The 13,084-nt window shown below is 43.9% G+C and overlaps 2 protein-coding genes across 3 annotated transcripts in view; one reads left to right on the top strand and one right to left on the bottom strand.

The window, feature by feature from the left end:
* Positions 1–13,050, bottom strand: part of ZBTB49 (zinc finger and BTB domain containing 49) — a 320,838-nt gene extending 307,788 nt beyond the window's left edge. Inside the window, exon 1 of one of the 2 annotated variants that reach the window (XM_069631964.1) lies at positions 12,935–13,050. The gene's annotated coding sequence lies outside the window, so the exon portion shown is untranslated. The remainder of the gene's footprint in view (positions 1–12,934) is intronic. The other variant, XM_069631965.1, reaches the window with a different exon arrangement.
* LYAR (Ly1 antibody reactive) overlaps positions 12,947–13,084 on the top strand; it is a 110,991-nt gene continuing 110,853 nt past the window's right edge. The window contains exon 1 of the mRNA XM_069631966.1: positions 12,947–13,081. The gene's annotated coding sequence lies outside the window, so the exon portion shown is untranslated. The remainder of the gene's footprint in view (positions 13,082–13,084) is intronic.

The following is a 13,084-nucleotide window of genomic DNA, read 5'->3' as shown; positions in this document are numbered from 1 at the left end:
CTGCTGTGACTCACCAGAGCTGCAGAAGCCCAATGCCAGGGGTCCTGTGACCAATGACGAGTGCATCGTCTTGAGAAGTCTGAATCTGGTCAAATCTTCGTGGGCATCTCGAGGACCCTAGAGACAGGAAATCTTGATCCAGAGTCCCCTCACCAGAGTCTAGGACCGAGGGAGCAAGCTGAAACAAAGGAAATCTGTAGCTGAGGAGTCCACTCCCCAGTACTGCCACAGGACCCCACCAGACATCCTCCCTTTCGTCACCACGACCAAGGTCCAGGAACAAGGGGCTGCCAAGCTGTAGCAAGGAGGAATCCAGCTGGAACATGTTTCTTCAAATTACAGGTACTGTGGGGCTTTTGGCGTTCACCTCTTAGCCAGAAGTTGTTCTTCCTATCCTGCAAAGTGCTTTTGTTCCACTGTTGAGTATATACCAACTCACCTGCACTGGCCTAACAGCTTGTGTTCTCTACAAAGTAGCTCACTTCAGTTACTGTGATTCCTTCTGAACTTACTAACTTTGGTTCAAGACTGTATCTAAGAACAAGTGCATCAGAACTATTGACTTTGTCCATTGACTTTGGCTGTCCTAGCTCCCTAAAGGCACTCCTCTGAACCTACTGACTTTGGCAATACTTGTTCCCTCCTAGCTTATAATTGTGATAACTATTATTGTTGTCTGGAAGACCAGGATAATTTAAAGTGTTGAAGAACACAGCAGGGTTATGGACTGCGTCATCACTTTGAACCACTGAGTTTACAGATTAGTACTCCATTTGGACTCCTCCGAAAGAATTAATAATTATCTTCTTGATTACGGCAGCCATGCTGTTCTTTGGCGTTAAAATGGCACACTTACATAAAAGTTTACCTGCCTCACTTTAGGAAATTGTAAAGTATGTTCTCAGTCTTATTCTAACCTTTTCTTCCTTTACAAACTCAATAACTGAATTGGTAACTGAAATTAAGTGCAATACTGACTTTAACTGAAGTCACATCCGTGTGCTGGAAAATGTGTTTGAATAAAGTATGTACGAACTTTTACTGTCCTTTACAAACTGAATCCAAACTTTGAATGTTACTAGTAGATAACACTTTTTAAAAAGAATGCCTATTTAAACCTTGTGTATATTATAGATAAATATGTATGTATACCTGTAAGTGTGTAAGTGTTACTTGGCTACATGTACTTACTGATTTCAATTGTACAGCTCTACTGCTCTAATTACCCCTCTTACGATTAGCCTGACTACTCATTCACACTACCAACTCATTCACACTACCAACTCTATGGGAGGACTGGGTTTAAAACCCCATAGAGGAACCTGGAGAAATGTAATGGGCACTATTAATAAAATAAAAACCTGAGCCCCATGGATTGGACAAATAATATTTTAAAAAGAGCCCAGGAAAAAACAGGAATAGATTTAAAAAAAGACAATTAAAACTACAACTGAACTAATAGAAGCTCCAACTGGCCAATAGAAAGAGAGCCCAACACAGAAGGGCCACATTGGAAACATCCTGCCATCCAATCCTGAAAGCAGGGCTTTCCATCAATAAGCAACCAAACGGATGAGGAGGAGTCTGGCTCACTCTGAACTTCTCTCAGTCAGTCCCTTTACTTCTATCAAGGCGCTGGTGAAGGGAAGAGGAGTTGTAACCTGAAGGAGGAGATGCTGCCTGGGTGAAGATTCCTTGGCTACGCTGGAGCACTGCCTGCTGGAAGGCGCCTGAAGAAAAGCGATTGACACATGGGGAAGAAAGCGTACCCATGCAGCCCCACTTAAGCATAAAAGGGGGAAGAGCTACCATGCACCAGAAGAGGCTGTAGAAACCGAGTGAACCGGTGGAAGAAGGAGAGTACCCTTGCAACACAGCCAAAGCCAAAAAGGTGGAAGAGCTGACCGACCGGAGGAAGAGGCTAAGGCAACACCTCGCTAAAACCGTGGTAGAGAGATCAGGACAGAAGCAGGACCTCTAAAGAGGAGAGGTGCAAAGCAAGAGAAATAGAAAAGGGCCACCAAGTAAGAAGTGAGAATACACCACAGAGGGGGTAGGAGGGAGAAGCCAGAGAGACTGACAAGGCCCCCGGCAGAAGACAGGGGATTGGCAAAAACCCTGAAAGGTAGACAGGGGTAAGGTTAAATAGAGAAAGGAGAACAAACTCCAACAGGAGCAGAAGAGGGGAAGAAGCTAAAGGCTTTGGAAGAAAGAGAGAGAAAATCACGGAACACAAACAAGGGGTTGGGGCAACATAGTAAAACAACCAAGAGAGCGAGAGTGATGAATCACCCAGAGGACTGAGATAAAGAACCAAAGCGCAGGACCCAACTGGTCCCTTGCCCAAGCGGCCCTGCACCTGGAAGGCAACTAGAGGTCCGAGTCTGAGTTTTCACCTAAGCGGTCCTGTTGGGTGTCTACTCCAGGAGACCCTACGAGAATACTTGTTTGAATTGATGGACTGTTATTTTAGGAGAGGACTTAAGTTTGATATTTTACCCTTAACACTTTTCACCTAAGGGAAGGACATTAAGTTAATTTTCTTCATTGCACCATTTAATTTGGCTATTCTGACAACTCACTTTTTGGAACATTTTATCCAGGAAACCTTTATTTTAAGTTCAAGTATGAGTTGTGACAGGCAAGTTCAATTTAGGGGTTTTAGTACTTTGCGCATCTTCACAGGTAAAGTGCATCTTAGGTTTTCTTTATTTATTCTGGGGTGGACTTTGAAGTGAATTGCGCTTGAACTTTCTGCTTCATTCTTTAAACACCGTTTTGGTTACAGCTGCTTAATAAAGTATTTTCTTTAAAAAGACCCAAAGTCTGAGACCCTTCTGTTCGCCATGTTGTCACAGTCTCCATTGAAGTTATTGCATGTCATTGTGCTGGATTAAAGAGGTTTTTGACTAAGCAGGGCCTTGCTTTAAGAAAAGCCCATGGGTCTGATCTGCAACTGAGCAAGCGGGTTCTACATCCCAGAAATGGTTGGCCGATTCTCAGCTGGAATGCGGATTCGCCACAAACAGTATCTGATTCCGTGTCAGAGGGCACAAGGGAAAATACACGTGCAAGTGCTATTTCATGAGGGCTATGCAGAGCACACAGGGAATGTGCGTATTTGTGTCCATGAGAAAAGGATTTTGTTTTGTGGTGTGGATGCATGCAAGTTGAGAGAGTGCAGGATTCGAAATTGAGGGGAGCTATTTAGCTCCTGCTTCTAGCCTAGGAGAGCCTGGCTATTTTAAAACAAACAGCTACCAGGAGCTACTTTTGGCTCCCATGGCCAATTGGTGGGGCACATATAGTACACATTTAAACATAATGAATGCTACCAAATGGGCAAAAAGTTAATGTATGCATCTCATGAGGAAGTTACTTTCACTGTGCATGTCATACTCGCCTCTGGTTCCCCAGCGGTAGCTCCTGCCTACTGGGTGATTCCGGACACCCTGGAGCTGGATTTAGCTCCTGCTCATTGAATCTAAATTTCAAACACTGGGGTGGTGTACATGTGATATCATAAATGTTTGGATGAATCAAGTTCATAAAAATCAAAGTTAAAATCTAGCGGGATAGTCTATGTCCAAACTGGGGTTGTATGTGTTCACAACGACCTGTGTATGGTCGTCGTAAATTTGATCTACACTTTTTAATCAATCATGCCGGATCTCCCCCTTTTTTCTATCTTACATATAACCATTTGACTCAATCAAAAATGTTCTACTAAAATTACAAGGACCAAACAGAGGTTATTGTAACCATAGCATACACTGTTTGTACCTGTGACTCCTTTGTGCTACTTGAAGAGAGCTCTTTGATGAGTACAACGGATACTTTCTTTGAAATGATCAAAGATTTGCGGACTACATGATGTTTTTGCACAAGGATTCCATTTAGGTATTAAAAAGAATTAATTTGTATGTTGAACCGTCATCTCCAACAATGAGTCTTCAAGATGACCACTTCTTTGCTGTTGCAAACAATACTCTTTACAAATTGAACTAAAACGCTTATACCAGTTTCCATTTCAATTCTTTTGCAGTGTGTCATTACAAAGTAGAAAACAAATGGAAAAGAGGGCAAGATTACAAGGGAACACACCAGTGTTCGAAAATATAAAATTACAGCATGCAGTAAAACTCTGTGCCAACTGCAATGACAAATGGAAAACAAGGCATATGAACAAGAATCAAATCACTGCCTTTGTAGAAATGAAAAAAAAACAGGTAATGCATTGAAATTACCAAGGAAAGAAGATGAAAAGCTACAAAAGCAGGAAGAAACAGAATCACAGGGTACACTGCCAGGACTTGAGATAGGCATACTGGAACTAATGCGTGCAGAGGGTTTAAATGAGGTGATTGTATTGGAATCGTGTACAAAGTACAAAGGTTTGACAGTAGGTCATCTCCACAAAAGTACTCGTTAGACAGATATGCATGGTAAAAACACCTGGGGATCAAATATACATACTACTAATTCTGAAATGGCGATCAATAACATAATACACAGTAAGAATCATGAGTATGCATGCTATGTGTCACAGGTAGAAAGCTCAAACTAAGAAAAATCGGGAGCAGATTCAGATCGCTTGGCTAACTTCAGATCTCATGTCTCACCTGTGGCAAAAGCCATAGCATCTGTTGTCAAGCCACAGCGGATGAATAGAGTGGTATTGTGAAGGCACCAAATTAAAATGGGTTTCCCCTTTCATATCTGACAGTACCCACTAGGAGAAACAGGACCCAGGCATGTGCCTGTTAGGCAGAATTATATGCAGTTCCCTTTGTGAACACCACACACAATTAGGACTACAAGTGACAGTACAAATTCACCTTTGGTACAAGATGGAGCCTAGCGCTGGCGAGTTTGTGGAGACGTTAGATATTAGTGCAGGTGAGGTATTGTGTCTGAGTGAGTGGTACCCAATGGAGAGAGCATAGCTGTGATTCTACGAATGTAAGTGACAGTGAGTGGCAATGGAAAGAGTGGAAGAAGATTCTAATGGAATGTGGAGAGTGAGAGGGTGAAGGTGAGCGGGGAGGGGGAGAGCGAGAGAGAGACAGAGAGAGAGAGAGTCTGGACGCTGGGGACAGAAAGGGGAGAGTGGTTGTGAAATGTAGAAAGGGGGAGGTAGGAGTTGTAGACTGAGCAATGCTCAAATGAGAAAGCCCAAACAGGGGAGTATACCTGGCAAATTATAGGTGCTAGACATACACATGAGAAAAGCCCTGGCAGAAAAATATACCAGGAAGATTAAAGTGCAGGAATATATCTATGTGAGAAGCCCTGGCAGGAGAACGTACCAGGCAGATACAAGCTGCAAGTACCTTTAAGTGGAAAAATCCTGGCAGGAAAACTATACCAGGAATGGGCAAGTTCAACAGTGTGCACCAGTGCAGGAAATGGAAAATATGTACTGGAGGAACGGTCACCTCGCTGGAGGGGCAGAGTTGTGAGAAGCAGGGGGCGGGGTCACGTTGTGCAACACAGGATCTCTTCATAGAACCCAATTCAAGCGAATTGCATAAAAGCAACGAGCATTATGGGAACATCATAATCTCCACAATTCTAAATGTTGAACATGTCTTATAGTGATTCAGTAAGAAACCCTTTTAAATGAATAATACTCCTCTGTTTTGATGGGTCACAATATTCACCCTAAAAAAAGAGATGTCTGCAAATTGCTATATACCAGTTTGGACACCTGCAACATTGTATGTGAGGCTTTGACAGTTTATGCATGCAGTCCCTAGTGTTGTCTTCTGAAAGCCTGTTGAAGAGCGGGTTTCCGTGCATGCAATACTTGCGATAATACAGCTTGAGAACATATCTGGTTGTTAGTTTTCTGTGCTAGCCCCTGATCCTTGTGCTAGGGCGGTGCTCTGTGGACTTCTGGTACTCAAAGGCTAATTCAAAGTCTTATTTCTGGCGTATAAATGACTGTCTGGCAAGGCACCTTGTTACGATGCCAACAGGATTAAAAGACTGCATACAAGAAGGACTCTTCACTCCAATAGCAAGCAGTTATTGGATCAGCCACGTGTCTCCCGCAAAAGGATTAGTGGCATCAGCTTCAATTTCTGGGCACCCATTATTTGGAATCCCCTCCCTCTGGACCTGAAAAGCTGTAAAACAACAGTCTTATTTAAAAAAACGAGACATTTCTGTTTGATGAAGAGATGGCATAATCCGTTCTTCCTCTCATTTTGGCTGTTTGAACCTTCCTAGGGCCTCCTCTCCTGACCACTCTGCTTCTTTGTTAATTGTCTGCTTTTGTCTATGTGAGCGCCATAAGGCCCATGGGCGAAATGGCGCCATATAAAAAATAATATAGATAGAAAGATAGTACACATGAGCAACCTGCGCTTTAACGAGCAGACTGCTTTCAGAAGACTAGGCAGCTCTCCACTCCAAGTCTTCTGCACACAGTCTGCTCGAAGAGGCGCAGGATCTGGGAGAGTCATGTGCTAGCGCCTGCGTCTGGGGGACAGATCAGTGCTCTGGCAAGGTGTTTTATGCCAGAGCGCTGCTCTATCTTGTTCTGGCCCATTCCCTGCGCTGGTGTTCACAACTAGTGAAAAGGTTTGAAAATATGTCAAAAGAAGTGGAAACCTGGCAGGAGATTACACCATGTATCCGAGTAAGATACAGCCAAGTTTTTTTGTGTTGTTGATTTTTGAAATACAAGGAGGAGTGAAGAGAAATCCTGGGAAAGGGAACCATGCTCTGGAACAAGGAACACTGTCCATCTGGACCATTTTGTGTTTGAGTTAAGCATTTCCTTTTTGAAAATGTTTGCACTACTAAAGCCAAAGACATTTTCCCTTTTCACCTTAGAATTATTTGGGCTAGATGTGAGGGCCAGAATAGTACTTTGGACACAAGATGATTTGCTTTAGACATCCTGACATTGGACAGATCCGTAGTTTTGGTTTTAGGCAGGGAAACACCTCTTAGAGTAGGGACAGAGAGGCATTTCCCAACCCCCTTTTATTTTAATAAAAGTCTTTGACCAAAACCATGAATCCACTGTGTCACATCTCTGACTGACGCCATCCAGGAGTGGTGTGCCACCAATGATCTCTGCCTTAATGCCAATAAGACCTTCGATTCTCCTCATCGGCACACCTGCCGACTCCTTTCCTGTCACTCTCTGGCCGGCCTCACTTGGTCCTCTTTCTACTCCCACCTGTGAGGCTAAAAACCTTGGGGTCATCTCTGACACCACACTCTCCTTCTCTCCTCACATATCCGACGTCTCTAAGTCACACTAACAGCTGCACCCCCTCAGAGGTATTCTTCCTTTCCTCTCCTTCCCCCAGAAGCTCACTGTCTCCAGAGCTCTGGTTCTCTCCAGGCTTGACCACAGCAAAAGCCTCTTTCTAAATCTGCCTGCTTGTACTCTCCTCCCTCTGCAACTCATCCAAAACAAGACTGCGAGACTTGTCCTTGGCCTCAAATCCAGGGATCGTATATCTCCAGGACCGAAATCTCTTCTCTCTTCTCTGGCTCCCAGTGGCGGCGAGGATTAAGTTCAAAACCCTCTGCATTGTCCACAAGGCCTTCTGGGGCCTGAGACCTCAATGCCTCCAATTCTTTCTTCCTAAGTATCTTCCTTCTCAAGCTCTTCACTCATCCCCCTCCAACTCCCTCAGAGTTAGTTGATTCTCCAAGCAGCGAGTTGGTGGTAGAACTCTTTCTCTTTCCTCTGGAACAGTCTCCCTGCCTCTCTGAAACTTGAGGAGAACCATCTCTGGTTCTGGGAGCACCTCAAGACCTTCTTCTTTGCCTCTGCTTTCTCCCCCCTGTCCCCTGCTGATCTCTTGCCTGAATCTGAAACTGCACTGGTTACCCTCTGATCTCAGGCCCAGATCCCTGCCCTGCCAGTTGCACACCTGCACTGCCCCCCTGGAAACCCTTGCACTCGGGACTGTTTCTGTACCCCTACAGCCCCTACTAGCACTTGACACCCGGTGTCTGCACTTACCCTTGCACTGCCACCAGCTGGCCACACTTTTTTTATAGTCTTTATTTATTTTACTATTATCCTATTTACTGCACTGCCCTTCCCCTCCCCCCCGCACTTTTCCCCTGCCCACCCCCTTCACTTGCCCAATCTTAATGTCACCTGGCCTAGTAGGATCGTTGTCTCCGTCTCCCCTCTTTTCCCCTCCCTTGCCGCTCCTTGAAACACTTGTGTATAGGCACGTTATAAATGCCATATCATTCCTGGCTCTTCACAGCTACATTCACTAGTGTTCCTGCACCGAGGCTATCAATGTTGTTCAAAATCGTGTCTGTACTCTCTCTAATGCTATGCCACTTTCCCCTCACTCTCAATTCCTTTTGCTCATCTCCCCCTTACTCTGTACAACCCCTTCTTTTCTTACTTCTTCACCAGTCTTATCCTACGTTCCCATCTTCTCTGCTAACCTCCTGCTCTCACTCTCATCTCTCTTCCTCCCATCTCTCTTCCTCCTGCTCTATCTCCACCCTTCTTCGATCTTCCTGTCTCTTTCGTCCTGGGTACCTCTCCAATCTTCTCACTCTCCCTCTGCCCCAATCATTTCCCTCCTCCACTAACTACTCTCTCCTACCTTGCCCTCTAGTTTACTCCTCTCCCTCTCTCACTACCCTTCACCACTCTCCCACTTCCCCTCTTTCTCACTCTCTCTTGCCCCCTCCCTTTCTCATTCTCTCCCTCTCTACATGGTCACCCTACTCCCTTACTACCATTACCTCCCTTCTCCACTACCGCTGGCATACACGCTTCCGATCAAAGCCTCACTCTTCTCACTGGGTACTACCATCTCTTCCACACAGTCCCCTCTCTCCAACTGCCCCACAGACTCTTCAGCACTCCGCTCCACCTCCGACTCCCTGCTATCTACATGATTGGTCCTGGCATCTGGCACCATTTTCTGCATGGGGCGAACCCGAGGGCTTGGGATTACAAGCACTGGCAGGGTCCCCGATTAGGAGCCCTGATGAAGGCAAACTTACCACTGCACATCACCGCCGAAACGTGAAGAACACAGGGAACACCAGAACATCTGTACCCCAGTTTTTTGATTCTTGTGTTTAATCAACATCTTACCATGTCGGCAGAGATCAGATATCTAGTATCTAATGACCCTGCAGCATTCATTGCTTTCTTTATCGAATAACTCTGCTACACTAAGGATAACTAAAGTATCCAAGTTGGGATCAATGATGCAATGGATCTATTGAACTTTATACATGCATTTGAATCCCTTCTCGAGAATACCACTTTGTTAGTGATTTAACTACGAAGCATTGCCTTTTTGTTTTGTTATTTGCATTCTCTTTAACAATTATTTTGTAATTCTGTTGATCACTTTAAATGTACCTAACCACATGTACTATGTGAAATGTTCATCTTTTTTGTTACACCAATTGTTGAAAATATATGATTGCACTTTTTTTACAGTTCCTTTGTTGATTCACAGTTCTTTCTGTGCTTAGAAATATTCCCTAGAAGCACCTACTACTTAGTGGGTGGTGACCTGCATTTAGCGGCTGACTCCTCCAGAGGATTTCTAGAATCAACAAACCTATTCTCTTTCCAAAATATCCTAGTGGACAGTTTTAGTGACTAATACACCTGTCCACCCTAAATTTCTGTGGTTGAAAACAGAACAAGTAAGGGTAGACTCGTTGTTTAGTTGACTTCTAAGAGACGTCAGAGATGTGAGGAGAAAGGAGAGTGTGGAGTTGAAGATGACCCTGAGGTTATTCACAGGTGGGAGGAGGAAGAGGGCCAAGGGAGGCCCTCCCTTGTTGTTTGTACTCTTATAAATTACCCTGTTCCGCCCCTCTCCTTTTTGTCTTGTGGCGTCTGGAAACACCTGTGTATAGGTGCCGTACAAATGTCCAATAAATAAACTAAATAAATAAATCAGCAGCTCAAATTAGTGCTAAGGGACCCATGTAGCTGGATAGATAAGGAGAGAATCCTTATCCCTCTTCAAACTGGCTTTAGGAAGGGCGTGGGCACCCTGATGAGCGCTTTGGCTCTGTCTGCTTGTACCCCTGACATTGGAGAAAATGTTGCCGAAACACTCTACTGAGCTGTACTCGATCTGAGCGCCGCCCTTGATAACGTCAATACTCAAATACTATGGGGAAAATTAAGGCGCTGGGGTATTGAAGAGCGCCTTTTAAGAATGATACAATAGCTTTACTGGGATAACTCAGTAAGAATCCATTTAGTCAGGGGGCCATATCCAATTCCATCCCAATAACTAAAGGGGTGAGGCAAGGCTGTGTAGTGGCCCGAACCATTTTTTTTATTTTTATCTAGCCGATTTATATGGCAGGCATGGGGCAGGCATGGGGGGGGAGATTCTTGCCTATATGGCAAGACCTTAATGTGAATATTATTGCCTATGCCGACGACCTGATATTAATGGTATACACATCAGAAGGTCTTCAAAGGCTTCTCGACGGTGTGCAAGCTTTCTTGAAGTCAAACAACCTGAAAGTTAACCCACTTAAATCTTATGCTATGATATTTACTACCAAACGCACAAGCAGGAGATATGCTTGGCAAGTAAAGTGTACTGCAATTAAACGTGTCACTAGCAAAACTTATTTGGGTTTCCCCGATATCGACAAAGGAACAACTCCGTATCCAAAAGGGGAAGATGGAGGGGAAACTTAACGCGCCGATTTCCCTGATCAAAGTCATAAACAAGAATCTATGTGCATATTCCATAGTGCCTTTAATTGAGCTGTACAAACTTTAAATAACGGCAACAATAGTGCATGGTTGTGAACGTATATTATTTGCAGTTCAAGCCTTCCTAGATTGCTTAGAAATCAAAATATGGAAGTCGGTTCTAATCCACCCTGATCAGTAGATTAAACTAGAACTGGGTCTGACATCATGGTGGGCACAATTTATAAAAAGATCCCTGTCCCTACTGTCTAAAACAATGGAAGGTGAAGAACATTCTTTGAGCTTTTACATCCAAAATTGGATTTGTACAGACTCCGAACATAAATCTTCCTGAAAAAAAAATCTATAAAAAGTGTAAGATCTATGCAGCTATGATATAAGTGGAGATTCTGAGTATGACGATCTTAATAGGGTGCAATTATATAGAAACAACAAGCATCTATGGTTCCCAGCAAATATGCCAAAATCGTATATATAAAAATGTCCCTCTAAAAAGCATAGGGACTTATATTTAAGATTGTGGTTGAATATTTTCCTGATGATGGATGTTATGGGGCGAAACTCCAAATCTGTAAAGAAATGCAAGGCTGCCGCGCATGTGGCAGAGCTCCAAACGAATCCCTGTATCACCTGGTCTTGGAGTGCCCGACATTCCAAGCCCAAAGAATCCGTCTACTGGAAAATGTTACCCATTCGATCCATTGGGTACTGTCAGACAATTTTTGGGTGAGAAAGATGACGACCACAAATGAGAGTCTAATAATAACCCTCAGTACTCTGCTGGCATATATTTTCGAGGAACTAAAAAATGAAATGTTGCATGGCATAGCAGATTAGAGACAATTTGTGAGGACAAAGGAATTATGACCATGTGAAAAATGAATGATCGTTAGATCATTTAGAACGGTTGAATAGGAATATTCAGTCTGTGTGGAAACAGTTAATTGGGTGATAGCAAAATTGATGAGACTAACAAATGGAAACTGATGTGACTGTACCAGGCTTTGTAAGAACGTGCTTCAACACGTACGTAACGTTGGTTTTATTTTGTATTCTTGTGTACATTTTATTTTACGGAAGTGTTAAAGTTTATTTGTTGAAGTGTAAAAGTTTATGCATAAACTAAACACACTTTTTCTTAAAAAAAAAAGTACATATATCAATTACTATAAAGTTTTTCTATAACATTTCAACTTAGACTTCAGTGGTGGAGCAAGCCACTGGGTTAGTCCTCCCAAATTGAGAAAGATGAAGCAGAAAGCAGAAATCAGCCTTTACTCTTTCATCGTGACACGAATGGGAAAAGGGTACCAAATCAAGATCCTATCAAATATCTAACCTCTGAGAGCAGAGTGTTTACGTTTTAACATGAGCGGTAGAAACAATGAACGCACAGTGGTAGACAGTAACCTGCCCTGACAATATAAATATACCCACCATGATGAAGCCAAACTGACAGAGCTGCTCAGCTTTTAGTTGCTCACACATTCCTCGCGATTAGCGTCTCTTCATAAAACTAAATAACCTCTGAATTGAATGGGAATCCGAGTGAAAGATACAGCCGATGAGCTCAAGGGAGGCACAACAGATATTCAGTGTCCTGGTCTCAGAGGAAGGAGGGCGTGAGCTCAATAAGTGAATGCACATACTGCAGCTATCTGTGAGTAGCCTGCAGGCAACACATCCAGTCCATGGTGAGATGCTGATATAGGGTTTACAGCTAGACGGGAGCCAGTAGTCGGTGCCAAGGTGCCCTGTTTGATTCCCAGACCAAAGTGCACGACACAAAGCTATAACTAATAGTGGATGTTCAGGTACTTGGAGGGGCCTTGCGTGTGGGCTGACCACTCACAACGCGCTCTTTAATTCTATCACCCTCCCAAAAGCCCCAAGAAAATGTTGCGGGTCGCTCGGTCCCCGTTTGTCTTTATTGAATGCTCCTATAACACGATAACATGCATGACATTCGCGAAGCCCTTCCACTTTCCCAGACCTATACATTTGTGACGCTCTTTTTTTCATTACTTCCACGGCTTTCCTTCTTCACCCTAGCAAGTTCCCAAACAGAGTACATTCAGAGTAGTAGTATCTCTCAATGCTCCGTGTAAATACCGCCCTAAAGTGGCCTGTCTTTCTAAAACTGCGCACAACGACCTACACCCGTCTGGGTACGCGAGAGCGTCCACACGTGAGAAGTGACAGCTGGCATGATTCTGCGAACCTCACCTGGGCGTCCAGAGGCTAGTATGTTTTGCTCTTTCCAGTTGCTATGTTTTTCCGGTTTTCGCAACAACGTCACTTCCGGCAGTTCCTCTTCCTTACTTTTGACCGGCGTGCGTTTTAAATGCTTCTGATGTCAGCGGGGATACACGGGTG

Source organism: Ambystoma mexicanum, chromosome 6q, assembly GCF_040938575.1.
Source record: "Ambystoma mexicanum isolate Mex_15411 chromosome 6q, UKY_AmexF1_1, whole genome shotgun sequence".
In the NCBI taxonomy this organism is placed as follows: Eukaryota; Metazoa; Chordata; class Amphibia; order Caudata; family Ambystomatidae; genus Ambystoma; species Ambystoma mexicanum.
Note: the sequence above shows the minus strand (reverse complement) of the source record. Positions and strands in the feature narration are given on the sequence as shown.